The 18,477-nt window shown below is 37.6% G+C and overlaps 1 long non-coding RNA gene across 1 annotated transcript in view; it reads left to right on the top strand.

Moving 5' to 3' along the window:
- The first annotated feature begins 2,208 nt into the window (after window positions 1–2,208).
- LOC120736596 overlaps window positions 2,209–18,477 on the top strand; it is a 39,367-nt gene continuing 23,098 nt past the window's right edge. The window contains exons 1-2 of the long non-coding RNA XR_005696543.1: window positions 2,209–2,502; window positions 10,052–10,089. This is a non-coding gene — a long non-coding RNA (uncharacterized LOC120736596). The remainder of the gene's footprint in view (window positions 2,503–10,051; window positions 10,090–18,477) is intronic.

The following is an 18,477-nucleotide window of genomic DNA, read 5'->3' as shown; positions in this document are numbered from 1 at the left end:
ACATCTACACGCCTGAATGTAGAGTTTTTGGTTTATTAGATATTTGTGTAAACAAAGGGCTTCTGCACTAATGAAGTGAATACTTATTTTCAGATCACTTAGACGCTGTCCTGATTAAGTGAATAGATACATTGTTTCATGGAGCTTTCTTATAACGTTGCCACACAAATTTAATTTGCTGTTCAAATAACAATATCACTATCTAGCAGAGGGGAACTTTGCTCCCTTGTGTTCACTGGCAACATCACTAAATTAAGTCTTCTAATAAAAGGCTGGTCAACTGGAAAACTGTGCGACTGTAATTTGTCATTTGGGCATAATTAAATCAAAGCTCGTCTGGATTCTTTAGTAACCTTAGAGCCCCTCTGAGTTATGAGCCACCTTATGTAACTGTACATAAATGCACTGCCCGACAGACTGAGTTGGCACAGAACATTTAGTGAGAAATAAGCTCATTATGTCCTTTTAAAATTTAGAGATTTTGTAGCAGAGGAAGGAGAGATGATTTATTTGCAGCCTAAGACAACAGGCCCGTGGACTGTTATCATATAATACCAGACTGAGTGGACCAGTTGTTGAGACACCAGACTGTCCACTTGCACGAAATGATTGACTGATGCAGGGATGATGAGTAGCCCGGGCTCTGGGTGAGCTGTCTTAATCTGTAATGTATTTATGTTTCAGCAGAGCACTGCAGCTCAGACATGCCGAGATCAAACTGACAGTGTAAGTCTTGATTACAAAGTAACCGGATCAGGGCTGGATTGGGCTGGACGCCCAACAGAACTCAAGTCCTGTTCCTCAGTTATCACAATGCTTCCAACTCTTACATAACTCAAACTCTACCATGCAATGAGAAAAACTATGAATACCAATTTATGAAGAATACAGTGCAGAATGTTTAGTGGAAGCACAAAACTAACATCTGCATATTATGTGATTTTGCTCCTGTTTCGTCCCTTGCTATTCTCTTGAGGCAGTGCGACCGGATTTTGCAATCACACTCAGCAGCTACGTCTAATATCGAACATACCTTCTCTCTAAATTTTTCATTAACATTTTTGCAACTTTGCATCAATTTCCTGTGGCTCAGTGTCTCAAACGTGCTCTCCGGACCACGAATAAACTTTGAACCTCTGAAACAGCAATTTCCTCACTGGCTCAGATTTTGGTTAAAGTGTAAACAGGAAGAGGGTGTGCAAGAACTGAATGCATGCAGAAACAATGCACTCTATGAGTAATACAGGCCTGGTTACTTAATAAATCAGGTTTAACACTTTTCTGCGTGTGAGTTTTTACCGGAGCGCTGCGTGACTGTTGATTTGCGTCTGCTGAACGTGCACTGATTGATTTTTTGGTTGGTCGGCTTCCAAAAGCAGCCATCCACATGCACATCAGCAGTACACGGTCGACTAATTATAACTAACCCACAGGAAGTCATCTGCAGTTATACAGTAACAGAGGTCTGCCTTTCATACGTGAATTACACAATCACTAATGGAATAGTAGAGTTGACAATATCAGCTTCTTGTTCCTTCAGAAAAAGCTACCTGCCATTTGTTTGCTCTTAATAAAACACCTCCACAGGGATAATAATACACAGCTCATTCCAATAGAAATGACTTTTCTTTCACATTTCATCCAATTCTTGGATCAAAGGACTTGAAATCACACTCAGAGATGATTTCATTTGACTGTCACATTTAAAGCCAAAAATGAGCATAACTGGGTTTTAGTTAATTAAGTTCATCATCTCGTTACTGTGTTTTGGTTTTTTATATATAAATGGAGCGGATTGCTTTCCAAACAATAAAGTCATTTTGTCAAGATAATCCATTTATTACATCATACTCTTGAGAAACTGACCTTTCGTTGCTCGAACGAATTATTAAAGAGCTCAGATTAAAGAGTGAAGCCGCTGCTGTTCTTGGCTCCTGTTCAGCGACTTTTCTTGTTATTGTGTTTTTCTTTTTAAGCTAAAACAGCAGCCACAGCTCCAGCTCAGTGAGGTTCTAGTAGGCTGAAAAACTTGCTTTCAAGGGGAAAATGTTTTAGTGAACAGCATAAAGGATGACTCGAAAAATGCCTGGGGTATGTCTAAGCTAAGTAAAAAAACAATGTGAACTCTGATTTATGTTTTTTCCCCTGTTTTAAGTCTCTCTCACTTGCACAGAGAAAATCTAGACAATTGAAGACACACAATAGAGCAAAGCAGACAAACACAGAGCAGAAGCAGCAGATGTATGCCAACACACACGTGAAAATTGCTCACACATCTAATTTTGGTGCCATCTGCAGCTGCGCTGTCTGTGTCCAGATGACTACTCCCCTCTCTTTCTGTCTTGTACTTGAGTCAATGACTGTCATCTAATCTGGCAGCTTCGATTTAAGCAAACAAGAGAAAACTGTGTCAAGGCTCTGAACATTTAACATCCTCACAGGGCCTCGTAAAGAGGCCTCTCAGCAGCCCTTGGTAGAGGAGAGTTACCTTTTTAACTGATGGTGAGTTAAATTAATAAAATAAAACTGTACAATTTTTGATTTTATATAATTGTGTGAACTTATGTAGTGACACTGTGCAGTTACTCCACAGTGTTGCTTCCTTGACTGTAATGCTGATGATGTGGTTATATTTATTATTGGTTCTTAAAGCTGGTTTGTTGGCCATGTAGTGCATGATGTTTTTTTCTGACTTTAAGTTATGAATATTTGTGGGTACTGCAGGTTGTCTCACTCAGTAAACAATTTGTATTTTTTGTGTTTTTGATTTGATGAAGAGTGAATTAGATGATTGATTGAAGTTACTGTTTTTAATTATTCTTATTTTTTGCAGTACATATATTGTTTAAATAATTGTTTTGTGTGTGCTTCCCCATAATACTACATAATATTTCATATATTATCTATATGATAGGACATGACAGTGTGTATTGCAACACATTTAATTTTTTTACAGTATCCCAGTACGGTTTATTGTTTATTTTCACCTCAACAAATTTAAATTCAATATTATTTATCAAAACGTTCTTATGGTGTATGTTGAACGATTTCTAAATATCGTGTATTGGGGTTTCCTTAAATTTGCTGATAATAATGAATACATACAATATAGACACAGAGGATAGCGAGAGACCAGACCATGGGGGAACACAGCTGACATTAATCAGACAAATGAGACAAAGGAAGCAAGCTAGAGACTATCAAAGTAAAACAGGAAGTAACACACAACACTGGGCCCAGGAAGAAACAGACATGGAGACATGAGCAGGGAGACTGAAGGAATAACAAAACACAATGATGAGACAAGGACAGACATGAACAGACCAGGAATCAAGAACTATAAATACAAACTTGACTCCCAGCAAAGGCATATTATTATTGTTTTACTCACCAGTGTTATTTTGAAGGCACTCCATAATTTATATAATTTTGACCAAATGACAAGAAATTGCATTTAGTCTTTTTTGTCTAATTATTTTTTAATGGGGTTATCTCTGTTTGTCCTGGTATATCACGCACATTTTTTATTTCCACTCCACTGTGGTTGTCTTTCCCTCCTTTTCAGTATTTTCTTGCTGTAGATTTTTGATCTGATTTACTACCTCTGGTACATCGACAACCACCCCACTGTGCCGCCCGCACTGAGACAGGCTGCCTTTCTGATCAACACAGCACCTTTACTCAGACGATAAACCCCTTCCATACATTTTCCATACCTTTCTGCTGTGCTGTTTACACTAACAGAGCGCACTGTCAGTCTTACCCTTTGTTTTGTTTTTCTTCTCTTTTTGTCTAGAGGGAAGTCACTCTTCATTCTTGATTAAGGTTTCAAGTATATTTTCCAGACTTGAGTGAGAGCCGAGTTAGTAGTTCTGATCTGGAAGCTGTTTCCTTTTGGAGGAATGCATGTTGTATGGGGGAGCTTGCTGCTGCGTTCTCCAGTAGCTGTCCTTTGGTCAGGGCGAGGGAGGGGGGCTCAGGGGGTTACTTTTGTGTGTTGTTGGAGGGTCTCTTTTTTTAACCCAAGGACTCGTATGGGGTGTTATTCCATGTTCTGTTCTGATCCATCACGTCTGGTAACAGGTTCTGTTGTTCCCGCAGCTTTCCCAGACATATAGTTGAGCTTTTTTACCTCCTCCACTTCCTCTACTATGACCACAATGTTTTTAGTGGTATTCTGTCTGACAGCCTGATAACAACAATGATGTGCACCAGAGTGACCAACTGAGTGTCAGTTAGTTGGTCACTGTGACCATGATGACAGTTGTACAGTTATTCATACTGGCTAACAGAAACAGATTTGTCTTTGCATACAGTTTATGAATGCAGATTACTAAACATCCAAAGATGGTCGCTTCTAGCTCAGAAAAAAAAATCAAAAGATAAAGAAAGAAAAGTGGTGACGGCCAAGACATGAATGCTAAGGCAACAAATGATGAGTTCAAAACCATATGGTGACACCAGGGTGGCTACATCCATCTTATACATCCAGCCTATGATACATATACGTTGTGAAATGAGAGTAAAGTACCCAAGACATAATTAAAAGACAGCCAGTGGTGTTAAGAGAGCACTTCAACAGATGTAGTTCCTCTTTGCTCTCAACTCAGACAGTTTACCTGCATGCAACAAAAGCTTGCTCAAATGTGATGACTTATAATGATTTCAGGATTCATCTCCTGCCCTGCCAACCTGCTCTAAAGACTCAGTGGTCCCCCTGTAGTTTGAGTAGTCAGCATTAATCGCTAATGCTCTTTTAACGACAATAATTTACACATATTATGTAAAGTGGAGCAATTACCAAGTGGTTAGCTTTATTCCTAATAGCTGCCAGGCTTCATGCCATGCTAATGACTGTTAAGTGCTGCAAGGACCCTGACGGGGTAAATTTCTCTTCAGAACTTCTTGGATAAATAGCAGCAGAACAGCAGGGATGACAAAATGAATCTACGCATAGTAAGAAGAAACAGATTATTTGTGTGTCTTGCCTTCTACAAAGGCTTTGGATTGAAGAAGATGAGACACAGGAGTGAGTATTGAATTACCAAAGACATAAGGCGCTTTCATCAAAGGTCCTTCTGATGTGAGTGTGTATGTGTGTCTTTAGATGGGGTGGTAACAGATCCTGTGACGCACATAATTCAAACAGAAACAATATAACAGGCATCTTGTGGCCGCCTAAATCGCACAAGTCTGATGATGGATCAGTTGTACCACAGGTGGGCGATGACTCAAGGGTTTGGAGGACTTAATTACCTCGGTGGTGGTGCATGTGCTGACTGCATGTTGCAGTGGTTATTCACTCTGCAGCTCTGCTAATGCTCGCAGCTTTTTACAATCGTCAGTTCAATAATAAGGAGCTTTACTTCACAATGAGACTGATTTGTCTATTTTTTAGAGAGCCGCTTTGACAATATGACGATAAAGCAAATATAGAGCTTGTGTGAGCAGATTAGAAATGTAGTCTTTGACTTTCATGAGCTGGGACAGCTTTGGTAATTATTTCCTGCGCAATATTTTGTTTGTTTGTTTTTGCTTTTTTTTTGCAAAATGCTTTTTTTCTTTTGTATTTAAAATCCAGGCTGATTTACTGTATTATAAACCAAATACATGAGCAATTGTACTGTAATTAAACTTAAGAGACCTTTTTTCCTCTGCAGAATTGCATTTTTACAATAGCTTGCAGTCAGTTGCAGTTAAAAAAACTAGGTCACATTAGCTACAATCAGAGTCACAAGTTTACTTATGTTACTCTTGAGGTGACAACCTGGTGTTGTGGTGGTGGTGGACGGTTGTTGACCTGTTATATTTTTTACCCTCTGGTCATATCTATGATTATGTCTGTTTTACATGCTGGTTGGAAGGAGGTCAATATAAAGGATTGTGCAGATTAACAACAGATAGATAAGGTGATGCTAAAGTTGTAAAGAATGATGCAGCTAGCACTTTTCTGCCAGAAAATAAACATGCATTGCATGATAAATTAGCTTTGACCTAAAACAGATGTTTAAGTCACATGTTGCATACCAATGTGGTCACCTCCGTGTTTAATGTCCCCTATGTACCTGTTATCTGGGACAAACCAACCCTTTAGCTATTAATAAAGACAAAAACAAATATCTGCTTGTTTGGTTGATTCCTGATTAATTGCAACTGCAACACAGTTATGTAATGCTAAAGATGCTTTGATAAGCTTGACATCATGCGCTACCACAATATGATAGAATTTTCTGCTAAATTCATGGGATATAAAAGGTTCACGAGTTCAAAGCACAATGAAGCACTGTTACATTTGTGACATACCAAAATTCAAGATAAGGGTGTAATGCCAGTAAAGCGGTATTTTAATTCAGTTAAGCAGCCTATATAAAATATAGTATATGCCTAAGCACTGTTGGGTTTAAACGGGTATTTCACTTAGTTGTAATGGAAAAACCCACTAAATGGAAGAGCTGTCATTTTGTTTAGCATGCCATTAGTTATGCAGCCCAACCTCGAAGCCTTAGGTCATGTTTGGAACAGCCATGGTTTACTTTAACAGCACATGTGTTTTTTTTCCAGAAAACCCACTGATATCATTAGTGCTGTGAGCGAGTGCAACTTCATCTTTTAATAATTCTGCTGGCATTACTTACCCTGTGTCACAATGCTAAACGTTAGTCTTAGCTTAACTATGAAAATTAGCTTGAACAGTAAAAGACTCAGTACTTAGTTTCTAATCTTTATATATTTATTTAGGCTGTGCTCTAACAGTTAGACTATAAACACTTGTAGCTGTTGGCATGATGACATTGTTTATATAATTTGGATGATTTCTTTATTTTTGTCAAGGACCATGTCATCGTTGTAAATTGTTTAAGCTGTACATTATTTTATGTTATGTTATTTTATGTAGTTAAAGTTATGGTGCTTTTATTTTGAAAGTCAAGCATGCTTACAAGTCACACTAGTTTCCTTTTTGGGAAAAAGAAAAGGAGAAAAAAGGGGAAAACACCTGTAAGCCCGCAGCAAGAATGGTCTTTATTGAATGTCATGTTAAGTGGGATGGACTTTAACTACACACGATTAAAGGAAACCTTAGAAGAACGGCAGCTAATTCCCCTTTTGCAGCATGCAGCCAACGAGGTATTTATCGATTTATCGTGTTTTGTTGTACAGTGTTATTTTTGGTGCTGTGTTAATGCTGTGGTGGCTTTGGAGAGAAGTCTTCAAATAAACCAGTGACTGAAAACCACTCTGCCTGTGCTTCGAGGGAATTATAACACTAAAATGAATTGTAATTATTAAAAGTAAAAGAAAAGCTTCTTGTCTTCTTTAGGTTTCTTGAAGATGTTTCACCATCCAAGAAGCTTCTTCAGCTCTAAGAGCAACTAGTGAAGAGCCCCAGGTTTTAAGCCCTATTGGAGTGTCCCCAAGACGGTCATGGACCCCCTATTGATCACAAGAGCCAAGGTGTGAAAACGGGTGTAGGTCACAACCAGCCAAGGTGAGCTCATTGTGAAACCTAGCCCCACCCTATCATGTGATTTCCTGAGCTCAGAAGGCCCAGGATGTGAGTGGGCGTTAAGGCTTCTGGGAAGGGATCTCAAAACTGGATTATAGATGGCAGACAGTTGGTGTCGTCACCCACCGCCTCTGTTCAAAGATGGTCGCTCACAGTGGACATAAATGGCTTCTTTCACTCCTCTTTCAAACCATCTGTCTTCACTCTCCAAAATGTGAACATTGGCATCCTCGAAAGAGTGACCTTTGTCCTTTAGATGCAGATGGACAGCCGAGTCTTGTCTTGAGAGACCAAACAACCACTTTATAAACGCATGACACAACATAGAAGAGCCACCTTGATAGAAGAAGAAGCTTCTCTGATGAGAGGTGCAACTTCTTCAAGGAAACTTAAAGAAGTCCAGACGCTTTTCTTTCCAAGCTCCTTTGACTACGATGACCTGGATGACTGAGAACCTTTACAGATATAATGCTGACATCAGCAAAAATTATCTATGAAAACAATGCCAATGTCATTGTTGGGGATTTCCATACTATCATTGCCGACGTCAGCTGACTGCTGATTTCATCAGGATAACATCAGCTCACATGACCTATGAAAACGGCTCATGTCATCGTGCTAAACATGACGTTTCAGTATCGCCCTTAACCTCCGGGAGGAGTTTAATTCTTGTTAGAAAAGTAGTTTTACTTATAATGGAGAATGCTCACATTTTCATATTACCTGTTTCTAAATAATAATAAAAAACTGAATGATACATATAAATGCATTCTTCTTAAATGCAATATCTGCAATGTTATGGGATTAGCTGGCAGCACGTGTAACAGCTTAAAAAACAACAAGTATTCAGTTCAATTGGTCAAGTCTCCACCTGTTTGTTTTTCTGGTTCTCTCTGCATGTTTTGGTAATTCTGGAATATTCCATCGTAACTAAATGATTGTTTGTGATTAATCGGTAACTTTTAGTTTGGCACTCAGCCTTCAGTAAATAACTGCAGACCGAGTGTTTTGCAGGCGGGGCCAGGATATCCTACAACCCACATGCTGCATGTTTACATGTGCAGAGAAAGGTTGACCGTGACTGTTGTAGCACATTCTTGTGTAAATCAGCATATTGCCATGCTGTGCATCACTGGTAGTAAAAATGCACAATCATTGAAGTTTACTACAGGTCAGGCTGACACCGACACGTGGTCTTGAAGTGTCACCTCTCCTCCTGACAGCTCCAGCCTTGTCTTCTTTCAGCGCGCTGGCTTTCACGATGACTGAGCGTCTCTTCAGTATCCACTCTCAGCTGTTGTTAGTGACTTGACAGTTATTAACTATAAAAGCTGCTGTCCTTGAATAGACACACACAGGCTGTTAACTCCTCTGCTTGCTGCTGCCAGGGGCAACCAGAAAAGAGACACTACAGAACTTACATAAGCTTCAGTTCAGTGATTATACTTTGCAAGGCAGGCTTTGTGTTGCATAGGTATTATTTGAAGTACTGTATTATAATAGCTCGAGTGCTCCCTGTTACACTTGGGTATTATAATATAGACTCTCTAAAGTGCTCTTTACTTTAGCTTGTCTCTGGTTTTTGGTCCTGAAATTGAAACTGTAACAAGATTGCTATTTTGAAAATGGCGTCCTTTTGCCGACGGCAGTTTTACACCATGCAGATCATTAAACGTTTAATTATTTTCCTTCCCCATAATCTATCATTGCTTTACTCCAGTTTGCTACCTCATCTTGAGCCACCCCTCACTTCTTGAGCCAGACTTTCTTGATCTTGTGGATTATGTCTTTGAGTTTTCTGAGGGTCTTTTAAAGTTGAGTATTGGTAATTAGTGTACTTCTTCTGTTAGGGTTTTTTTTTTTTTTTTGCATTATTCTTTTGCTTATTTTGTATTGTGCATTTTGAATCCCTATCAGGTGAGTTGTATTGTGTTGTGAGTTTATGTTACATGTCCATATCATCTGATAAAATACAGCTAACAAGTTAACAAACTGTTCCTTTTCTTATTAGAAACAGTACTTCAGCCGGGCCTTTGATTGACCCTTCAAATCAGACCTCAAGCCTGTTTCTCTAATCTCTATGCATCTACTTCCCATCATATGCTCAGTTCACTTATGCAAGTCACAAGATACCAATGAAATAATGTTGCCTGCTTAACATGAAGGAGTGGTCTGTGAAAAAGGGGATTTTTAAGTGTCTGAATTTTAAGGATGGTTCACATAATTTTACAATGCTTTGAGGTTTGACTAATGCTGCACCGCCTTCTTCTGCAATGAAACTAACTTAGAGATTTAGTGCAGATACTCACATTTAAATATGCATCAAGTACAGATTATATATATATATAAGGAGATATATCTTATAAGGATTTCTTGTGATATTGAAATCTGTATCTGAATGCAATGTTTTCACCCACAATGCAGAGGTAACACTGAATAGACCAATAACAAGCATCAGCTCTGTAGCCACTATAAACTGAAAGCAAGTTTTTTTCTGCAAAGTTTTCTCTAAGCTAATCTTTATCATTCTCATTCTCATTCTTTCAGGTGCAAGTTTAATGATGTTTCACAGCAGTTCTGAGAGTGTGAGTACGGAGAAATGTGTGAAATTAATCAAATGTTCAGCATTTCACATTAACGTGTTCGTGCTAATGCTTCGGTTCTACCTGCTCCTGTCACTGCATGCATCAGCGACCTCGTCAGCAGTCCACTTTAATGGTGCACTGAAACAGGCTGCAGAGAAATGGAGGCACGCTGAATTCTGTGAAGTAAAATAGGGAGAAAAGTTCTTGGAAAATAATATCCTGAATGCAGTTAAGACCAGATCTGGCTGGACAAAGACCAACCTGCTGGAAGGCTTTGGAAAATGTACCTAGATTTTGTACTTTCTGAACTTTTAACTCCTGTTTCATGTGTTTTGCAGCTTTTTCTGTTGATAAAGAGTCCATCTGCATTGCCATTCACACTACACCAAAGTAGTTAAGCAATAGATAAACAATTAAATAACAGAAAAGTTCCTGTTTTACACTAGAAATTCGTGTTTTTATGATAGTAGGTGTACAGTTTCTTTGCTAAAAAAAACTTGTCTTTCATAAATGGAGGACAGTTTGTACTACCAGACGTTTTTCTGTCTTTTTACACATTAATCATATAAAGAAACTGAGACAAACTCACGAAACTGAACTTGTTTGTTTCATATTAAAATATACACGTTTAGTTCAATGAGGGCAGTTTCACTTGTCAGGCCCACTCAAGATCAAAGTGGGCTGTATGTGGCCCACAACATAAAATGAGTCTGACATCCCTGATTTAGAGGCTAATAAAATATCCAGCTTAACTACTTACAATGGAATCGCTGAGGTGCTATGATTTCTTTGTTGACAGAGTTCAGGTTTAACCTGTGAATCATCAATAAAAACAGCCAACTGGCAAACAAATCTCCTCCCTTGCAGATGGAAAACCTGGAGACAGGATGGACTGACCAGGATATGACACAAAAAGAAAATAAGAATCCTTGTGGCTTTTATTTGACATCTGGAGAACATCTGGGGCACAGCAATTATTTATACAACATATATAAAAGATTTATACTACAAAGGAAAATAATAAAAAGTCAAAATTACTTTGATTTCAGAATCAGAATCAGAAACGTTATTGTCATTGTCATGAGAACAACGAAATTGTCTGAAATAATTATGAAATAATTTATGAAGATGTAGATGACGCCACAGAAAAGCCTCCAAGCTTACTCTGCATCTACTTTCAAAACAAACATGTTAAAAGCATTTTCCTCAGAAAATATCTGAAAAGCTAAAAAGCTTAGTTTTAGTTATTTTGTTTTTTATGGATTTAAATGATACATTTCTGACATTCATGTTTGTTCCTTTGGACTTTAACTGTTAATGAGAATGAAATAACAGTGTGAACTGAGTGGAAGAAATATAGTCTTCCCCAGTATCCTTAAACAAGTTTTAATGGGTCCTCTTGCATCTATATTAATATCCATTTTATAACACTTAGCCAAAAGATCAGTTTTTGACAACTTTTTAACCATTAATTAATCAGTAGTTGTGGCAACAAACCTGACTTTGGGGAGTGCCACAAAATACAAGCTAGCATGTAACTGTCAATCTGAGTTACTATAACCTGCCTGTAGTTGCTGCATGTCAACAAGTCACTTTGCAACCCATCTCATATACAGTTATTGAATCAATGACTTGTTGTAATGTTGACTGACAGGTGTCCAGATACAGGAAGCTGGAGCCAAGCGGCACCTGCTGGGCCTCGACTTTGCTACTTCAAGTTATTAAACTGAACGTCATTACTAGATTTTAGTTATCCGGTCGTTAAGTGATGACGTGATGAATCCTACTTCCGGGCCTAAAGTAGTCTGCGTTTAATATGGCTTTTGTGTTGTTAACTTGTTTAATGTTTTGTATTTTCTTCTATTTAATCTCAAAAAGCTCCTAAAACAGTCAGTGATCACTGTTGACCTCCCTCAGCTTTTATTACCGCTAATCATTTATTTAAGCTCAGTTTTTAAAACCATAGGATGTAACTACAGCCCAGCCCATGCAGCAGTATATGAATGATTAACCTCGTATTGTGGATGGATTATCTCAGTTGTTCTCCTGGCTGAAGTTTGGTCCTTTTACAGCATCCTGCCATGCGATTACATTTGTTCCTGACCACCGAGAACACTCACGTTAACTTTTATCGAGTGGAAAACAAGTTAGCTTGTTCATATTATGCTAACATAGCTGTGTCGCTAGCGGTCACGTAACACAGCGGTCCCCAACCCCCGGGCCACGGACCGGAGTCATTTGGTACCGGGCCGCGAGAGTGAGACTCGGGTGTGAAATGCATGGTTTTCAGGGTTTTTATCGGTTTTTAGCGTTATTTTGTTATCGTTTTTTTTACGTTAACTCGGTTTTCCTGGGTCTTTTCACGTCTGTTATGAATAAATCTTCGTTTTTTTCGGTACCAGTACTAGTTTTATTTTGTTGTATTTATCCGCGACACCTTAAAGGCCGGTCCGTGAAAATATTGTCGGGCACAAACCGGTCCGTGGCGCAAAAAAGGTTGGGGACCGCTGACATAACACATTATAATATACCAGCTAGCCAAACTTCAGTAACCCTACAAACGTCACTGCTGTTTAGTTTTCTGTCTTCATTTATGTTGGAAGTGATAACAGAGCTGTACGTTTTAATTTGTTTCCAAAACCCTGCAGTCAGGACATGCTATATTGTATTTAGATAGAAGCTAGCGAGCTAACTTCCTTCTAACTCCGTTAAATGTCATAAATTCCGTTTTCATGGATGCCTGGATGTTAAACTCAATTGTTACACCTGGTAGAGCAGAACGCTGATCATTTTATTAAAGATGAAAGACTTTAGACCGTTTTTCAACTCTCAGTAATGCCATAGTGATCGTTTGATATATGGATCTGCAGCGGAGTTTAGACCCAGACACGGCTAGTGACGTCAGACTTAACGTCCGGATTGGTGCCTTTTGGAGCATTGTTAATAGATCATGTGATTCCTTTTAGGGCTTGTTGTGAGATCAAGACTATCCAATAATTTTGTGGTTTAGTTTCAGCGAGTGAAATTCTGTTACTTTATTAATTTGTTACTTAAAACTAGTTAAAAGATATTTGCAGTAGGGAACTCAAGTCACTTAGTTGCAAACTGGTTGTTGACTGGGTTGTCATGTTGTTGTACTGTAGTTAAATGTTTATATAAAAGTAAAGTCATCATTCTGCAGCAACTAAGTCCTCATTTGTGGAAGTGTTTTTGTTTCAGATCCATGAGGTTCTAGTTGGATTCTGAATGCAGATATTTGTAATTTTGTTTTGTTTTTTGTACATTTCTGTGCTTTTAGATGGTAACAGGCTTGGGATTTTTGCCAGTTTATCTCAGCTAATCACTGTATTATCACAAAGAGATTGCTTGTAATAGCCAACTTGACTCCACTCAGACCGATAATTGGCTGATGCCTTCTTATTGCCGTTTTATTGCTGTCTTGATTTACCAAAGTCACTATGAGACCTACTGACCCTGAGTGGTCGCAGACCTGGTTCACATCTTTGAAGCAATGATTTCAAAGGCAAGGAGATCACAAGTTCACGATACCGATATGTTTGATTATATGACTTATGAGATTAATCATCATCACTTTGTAAATTCTGAATTCTGAACAGATTTTGATGACCATTAAATGACTGTGATTTTTTACTTTCCAATACAATTAGTTAACACAACAAACACATTTTACAGCTCATTCATTTTGAAACTGTTTTTTAACTATTTTATTTATTTTGGAGAAATATGCCTGTCTCTAAAGGGCTTTTGTTCAGCTTTTATTTACTATAATTACAACAGACATGACAGTCAACATAAAAAGGTTCAGACATTTTTTATAGTGCATGTTTGGGGTGTATTTTTTCATTTCTAAAAAAATTTTGTAAATATTAATTTAACACAATTCTGTGGGCTACATGGGATCAAACATATTGCTCTAGTATTGATCAAATACCACTACCAGTATCAATATTTGGATTGGTCCATCAACCTTTAATATAGATGGAAGCAAAGCTTTGACCAAGAAGACCTTTCAGACAGTTAAATAGTAGAGGTGGGAATCACCATACAACTCGCGATACGATATTATCACAATACTTAACGCACGATACGATATTATTGCGATTTTTAAAAATATTTTGCGATATTTAAATTCTGCACATAAAGGTAAGCTTTATCAATATTCATTTTATCTAATATCAAAGTCTCACACTCAGTCTTTCTCTCATTTCAGTCAGTTTTATTGTTGACAAACTGAGCGGTTTGTATTACAGTCTAGTCCAACTTAACTGAATGCAACCATCTGGTACAATTATAGCTATTCTGAACTATGAAATTTATGAAAACTATGCAGCCCATTCAGCAACTGAAGAATTTGAAAGTAAATTTAAAAAAAATATAATTTTACATTAAATAAAAAAGTTTTAAACTTAATTAAAATTAAACATGTCTTAAATTAAAATAAGTAAACTGTCATGTTTATTGCTGCCAAAAAAAAAAGTTAAACACATATGGACAGTGAAGGAATGTCAGGATTCTTGCTCAGAAAAAGGATCAACATGCTCTGACTCCAGAGCATGTTGACTTCAGAGAAAAAATTGTTTGTAACAAAATATCGATTTCTGCTGTCCCTGTATCGATACATTATTAGAAAACAAAATATCACGATACTACACAGTATCGATTTTTTCCCCCACCCCTATTAAATAGCATTGTAACTGTGGCCTTTTGCTCCCTGGACATTACAGCAGCATGGGAATAATATGGTCTCACTTTTAGTCTGTGGAAATAAAAAAATCAATAAATAATGTGAATATGGTTACTGATCAGCTGAAAAACAATTGAAATTCAACTTTTCATGAGCAGAACAAGAGACAGAAGATGCAATCAGGAAAAGAGAGCACGAGATGAGGAGAGCAACACAGAAATGAAAGAGAATGAAAGAGATGTGAAGAAGAGGAAATAGTTCCAAAGGAGCCATTGTCAAAGAATAGAAGCAAAAGTTATGACATCAAATCGAAAACAAAATTGAACAACTCATTGGTGACTACAGTGCGATAAAACTGCTTTATTAATATTAATGCTCTTATTCTTTTTTCCCTAAAGGTCTTTTGTTGTGGTTATTGTTCTTTTTAGACTTGGATTGCACTCATTTTGTTTATTTCAATTTAAGGTTATGAAAGCCTTTTGATGGAGCACAGTGTATCACAGATTCATTTTAAATTGTCATAAATTGTGCAAGTGATGCAATTACTGGGTAAAAATCTGAGCATTTATGTGCTGAACACAGGCAGGGTTGTGTTACACTGTGGCAAATAACAAAATATGACAAAAATTTGAAAACTACAAAAAAGAACTGCTTGCATGGAGAATGTAGGAGGCTATATTTTTGTTCATTTGTGTGAACGTGTATTTCAGCCTTACAGCCATCGTTGCTGCAATAAGCTGTTGTAAAACAGCTGCACATCATTATCACTTTTACAGCAATAAAGGGAGCTGCCTGAGAATGTGATGCAGCAAGCACGAGGCCAGTCCAGCATGTGGGTGTGTTCATGTTTGGTCTTTGCCTAATTGCATAGGAGTGTTCATTATCTATTGCTTTGTCCTTAAGCATGACAAACATGTACCATGTGTTGAATGATTTTATCGTGTGCATCTGGAGCTGTGACGCCAGCATCCATCGTTATCACGTACAAGTTATCTTGCAGTCATTATCGTGACTTACACACTGCAAAACAGATTGAGAAATGTATGCAAGTAGAGTTAAGATTGAAACAATCTCTTATGAGAGCCTTGTACTTTCAAAGAAATCAGCTTTGAGACTGGACAACGGAGGATTGCAGCTCTGCTGAAAGGGCAGTGTTTATGACAGGTTTCTTAGAAGTGCTGTACAATCAGACCAGTGTTGAACCTCGCTGGTCAGACCTGGTTTGGTCTGGTTTGGTACATTTTGTGAAACTCCAAGAGGTCAAAACAGAAGATGATCACTACATTTTTTTTTTCATCTATTATGTAAACATACGTAATGCTGTTAAATCCATGCAAATTTTAATTTTAGTTATTTTGGAATAGTTAAAATAATTTGAAATATCTTTTTTTGTTACTAAAAACTTACCCAACAATGTGCCTTACATACATCACATGCAGGCTTTCAAGAGGATATGTGGAAAAGAGGACAGCTGTAAAGACACACTATCTGTTTCTTTGTATGGGATTGAGCCTCTTTAAAACATAGCTGTGCAGAACAGGTAGGCTGTAGGCAACACATGGACCAACATACAGAGATTTCTTAAATTATTAATGCAGTATTTATCTACATAGCTACATAACAAGCAATGAAAAGAAAACACTGAAATACAGGTTCATTTTTGGATCGGATTTTTCTGCTTTTGGATTAAAATTATAGTTGAAATCACCTAATTTCCATAACAGTTTCAGTTTTAGTCAGCACGACATTTAAAACGCTGGCTTACCTCGGTTGATGTTGCTGCTCATCGGTGCAGACCTGCATGTTAGCACGTCCAGCATACTGTCTTGTTATTATGAAAACAGAGTGAGGTCACCAAACAAACAAGCAAATTATCCATTACTCAACTGGAAATAGTATACACAACATACCTTTTTATTATAAAGTCAAAAATATGTATGCCTTAAAAAGCATCAAATATTGTTTCAGTGTTAGCTTCAGCCTTTTTTACTTACGATTGTATGGAGGGCATATATCTAAGTGGACAGAGTTCAGTAAATCAGTGCAGGTATTACAATAAAAACGCATTTTTGAAAGCAAAGTTAACTTTCATTAACTCCAATATCCTTCCTTGTTGTTGTGTTGTAGTAAGGACTGTTGTGTTGATGTGTCATAAACAGATATTTGTGTGGTTTATAATCCAAACTGAGGTCATTAGTGTACTGTACAAACAGAGTAAATACACAGGAACAGTATAACATCATAATGTTATTCTCTATAATTTGGCTTTAAGAACTTGAGACTGTTTTAATAGCTTTTCTCTAATCTATTTATGTCATGGATTACTGTAATTGTGGTATATATCTCCTATAAGAGTCTTTTTTATTCACAGCATGAAAAACATACCCTTTCTGGGCCTGGAATGCTTAAAGTGGCCCTTTGATTTAAAAGTCTGTTTAAATGTCTTTGTTAATGTCACCAGGCAGGGAATAAGTAACAACAGAACAGTTTGTGAAGTCTTAATCAAACCTATAAATTACCTACAGTTTTGAGTATATAGGAAACTGCATAATGTGTTTTTTTTCTGTCGTGAACTGATATCTGACTGATCAAACGGTCAGATATTAAAAGCTGGTTGCCAAAAGTGCTAGAAATATTTCCACAGTTTGCCACCAAGATGTCCACCAAGATGTGTTTCTCTTCTTGGTTACTGTTTACTGTCGACAGTCTCTCACATCAACAGTCATCAGCCTTGACGTGACATGTTTCACATCGTGTTCTCAGCTTTCAGTTTAGAAATTGACAGCATAAGCCGAGATGCTTTACACTATACGTCACGATGACTCTGGCAGGTTCTACAGTAACTGGTCAAATAACACACTACAGCACCAGTTTACTAGTGTTGTGGACATATCTACCTTGTTATTGTTACTATTTTCTTTCTGTATATGAACTGAACACTTAACACAACAGAAATAAAAGGATATGATGAGGGGGAAAAAGCTTTCCTACTTTAGAGTCTGTACCACTGTGACAGACTACAAAACATATAGCCTGGGAGTTGTGAATTCTTCATGAGAAGTAGGGAGTGTTTTGGGAGGTGGCAGAATTATACTGCTTCCACTGAAAAGACAGAAGTCTGAGTGCCATCTGGGAACTTCTCCATTTGTTTTACTGTCATTTGTTTGCTTAGGATTAGAGACTGAAACTATTTGTTTGGGTTTAGTGCACAGTCACAGTCTAGGTAAAGAAGCAAAGTCCTGTTAACTTGAAGTTAGATGACTAATGTCTTCAACTAGCAACAAGCTTATTCAAAAATTTTTGTTACCACAGTTGCCATAGTTATGCACATTTCAACAGCAGAACACTTGTTTCTTTTTGTTGTTTTCTCTATTTAATTTTTTTTATACAGTGTCAGCTGACAGCAACAATCATTGCAAGTCAGAGGCCCTAAAATATTTGAGAGGACTTCTATGAGCAAGCACTTGGCAACAGTGGGGAAGAAGAACTCACTTTTAACAGGAAGAGACAGAACATGAATGCGGGAGGTGAAGCCATCTGCTGTGACAGGTTGGAGGGTAATGGAAGAGCATGTTTACCATGTCATATGTTTCTTTAAGCCTATCGAGCATCTGAGACTGGGCTGAATTAAGATGGCACCAGTTTATGTTCATTAGCTTTACCAGCTTCTGAAATCATAAAGT

This window comes from Simochromis diagramma, unplaced genomic scaffold, assembly GCF_900408965.1.
Source record: "Simochromis diagramma unplaced genomic scaffold, fSimDia1.1 OVJJ01000371.1, whole genome shotgun sequence".
Classification (NCBI taxonomy): Eukaryota; Metazoa; Chordata; class Actinopteri; order Cichliformes; family Cichlidae; genus Simochromis; species Simochromis diagramma.
Note: the sequence above shows the minus strand (reverse complement) of the source record. Positions and strands in the feature narration are given on the sequence as shown.